Genomic DNA, 3051 nt, shown 5'->3' with positions numbered 1-3051 from the left:
CATGCTAATAATAATCTTCTACTAGTAGGAATAATACTGTTTGCTACTAACAATAGTAACATCCTATGACAACCAACTACAGCTGCAAACAATGTTTTTCTTATAGTATTTTACCTCTACAATAATACAATGTTACTTCTATAACTTCTAGTACTAACAATATTAATACTACTACTAATAATAGACTTTTACTACTAACAATTATATAGTACTAGTACAACTATAAACAACAATTATACACTATTATCACTTCTACTCATTTCTATTACTGGTAACAATAAAAATACTCCTAGCAATAAGACTTCTACAGCTCAGTGCAGCAATAGTAACAATATACTAATATTGCTAGAATCTTTACTACTATTTACTTTACTACAAATACACTGCTACTACTACTGATATACTACTATGACAAATACTACTATATTACTAATAATAATATACTATTATTAGCAAAAGTACACTACCCCTACCATTAATAATAATATTTATATAGCAAAAAAATATATATAATATAGTAATAAAAAATATATATAATATAGTACTAAAAAATATACTACTATTACTAGCAATAAAACATTAGTACTGCTTCTAGTAATACTACTACTACTGCTAATAATAATATTAATAATAATAATAATAACAATAATATTAATAATAATAATAATCATGTAGAAAAATATATAATTAAATAAAAAAAATATATATAATACTAATACTACTACTAACAATAATATGCTGCTACTAATAATAAACTAAAACAATTATAAATCTAGTAATACTTCTAGTACCTTATTGTATTATGGACCAAATACTTGACATTTTGGAGAAAGACTATTCATAAAACTAGTGATATAAGATACTAGTAAAAATGATGATGATTTTATGAAGATGATTATGATGAAGATAATGATGATTATGAAGTTGTTGAAGACGATGATGATGTTTATCAGTGATTCCCAACCAAGGTGCCTCCAGCTGTTGCAAAACTACAACTCCCAGCATGCCCGGACAGCTAATGGCTTTCTGGGCATGCTGGGAGTTGTAGTTTTGCAACAGCTGTAGGCACCCTGGTTGGGAATCACTGATGTGGATGATGATTTTATGAAGATGATGATTATAATAATGAAGTTGATAAATAAGATGATGATGATTATTTCATGAAGATAATGATTATAAAGTTGATGAAGAGGATGATGATGAAGAACAGCGTTTCCCAACCAGGGTGCCTTCAGCTGTTGCAAAACTAAAACTTCCAGCATGCCCAGACAGCCGTTGGCTGTCTGGGCATGCTGGGAGTTGTAGTTTTGAAACAGCTGGAGGCACCCTGGTTGGGAATCACTCATGTAGATGATGATTTTATGAAGATGATGATGAAAAGGATGATTATGATAATGAAGTTGTTGTATATGATGATGATTATTTAATGATGATGATGATGATGATTTTATGATGATGATTTAATAAAGATGATGATGATGATAAGGAAGATAATGATGATTAAGAAGTTGATGAAGAGGATGATGATGTAGATCAGTGTTTCCTAACCAAGGTGCCTCCAGCTGTTGCAAAACTACAACTCCCAGCATGCCCAGACAGCCAATGGCTGTCTGGGCATGCTGGGAGTTGTTGTTTTGCAACAGCTGGAGGCACCCTGGTTGCGAAACACTGATGTAGATGATGATTTTATGAAGATGATGATGAAAAGGATGATTTTGATAATGAAGTTGATATATATGATGATGATGATTATTTAATAAAGATGATGATGACGATGATTTTATGATGATGATTATTTAATGAAGATGATGATGATGATGATAATAAGGAAGATAATGATGATTAAGAAGTTGATGAAGAGGATGATGATGTAGATCAGTGTTTCCCAACCAAGGTGCCTCCAACTGTTGGCTGTCTGGGCATGATGGGAGTTGTAGTTTTGCAACAGCTGGAGGCACCCTGGTTGGGAATCACTGATGTGGATGATGATTTTATGAAGATTATGATTATAATAATGAAGTTCATAAAGATGATGAGAAGATAATGATGATAATGAAGTTGATGAATGTGATGATTTTATGAAGATGATGATGAAGATATTGATTATGATTATGAAGTTGATGAATATGTGATGATTTATTATGATGATTATGTAGATGATGATGATTTTATGATGATGATTATGATAATGAAGTTGATGAATATGATGATGATTTTATGATGATGATGATGATTATGTAGATGATGATGATGATGACAGTGACCTGCAGGACATTGCTCAGATACAGAACCAGACACAATAACATTAATAGAAAGTAAAGAACTTACAGAATGCAGATGATCCCCGTCCCTGTAGCGCCCCCTCAGGGATCCCGTCAGTCGGCTCCATCAGTCACTGACATATGGTAATAGTCACATTCCTTTCCATGAATGCAGAGTGGTGGGAATCCAGATGACAAGTTATAATCCTGCTGGGGGTAGTAGTGCTCACATGGGCTCCCGGCTGCAGAAGTTTAGGTAGATATGACTGGAGGCATCAAGGAGACAACGCGTCTTCTCAATGAGCCGGACTCCGGGGAAGATGTTACTGACTGCACAGGCGCCACCCCCCGACTCACTCCATAGGGTGGGGGGACGTACCTGAGGCCACCCACCACCACTCATCAATGAGGAGATCACCTTCCCTCTCCACAATCACATTCATCATACTGAAGGATGCAGCAGAGCTGAGTGTGTCATTGTCTGCGGCCATCACACATCTGTGGAGATAATACAGGGGATGTGTCTGCAGAACTGATCGGAATATAAGGGGGACAACATAGTATGGTTGGGAAAAGACACAAGTCCATCAAGATTTATATATATATATATATATATATATATATAAATATATATATATATATATATATATATATATATATATATATATATATATACACACACACATACACACACACGCTATATATGCATATATCTATCTATCTGTCTATATATATAAAAAGCATACACACACACTATGTATATAACCAAGCATACACACACACACTATAT

At 33.8% G+C, this 3051-nt stretch overlaps 1 protein-coding gene across 1 annotated transcript in view; it reads right to left on the bottom strand.

Moving 5' to 3' along the window:
• Positions 1–2722, bottom strand: part of CALCR (calcitonin receptor) — a 302356-nt gene extending 299634 nt beyond the window's left edge. Inside the window, exon 1 of the mRNA XM_056519007.1 lies at positions 2329–2722. The gene's annotated coding sequence lies outside the window, so the exon portion shown is untranslated. The remainder of the gene's footprint in view (positions 1–2328) is intronic.
• Positions 2723–3051: the final 329 nt, after the last annotated feature.

Source organism: Hyla sarda, chromosome 5 (assembly GCF_029499605.1).
Source record: "Hyla sarda isolate aHylSar1 chromosome 5, aHylSar1.hap1, whole genome shotgun sequence".
Classification (NCBI taxonomy): Eukaryota; Metazoa; Chordata; class Amphibia; order Anura; family Hylidae; genus Hyla; species Hyla sarda.
The sequence above is the reverse complement of the archived record's forward strand: the minus strand, read 5'-3'. Positions and strand labels throughout refer to the sequence as shown.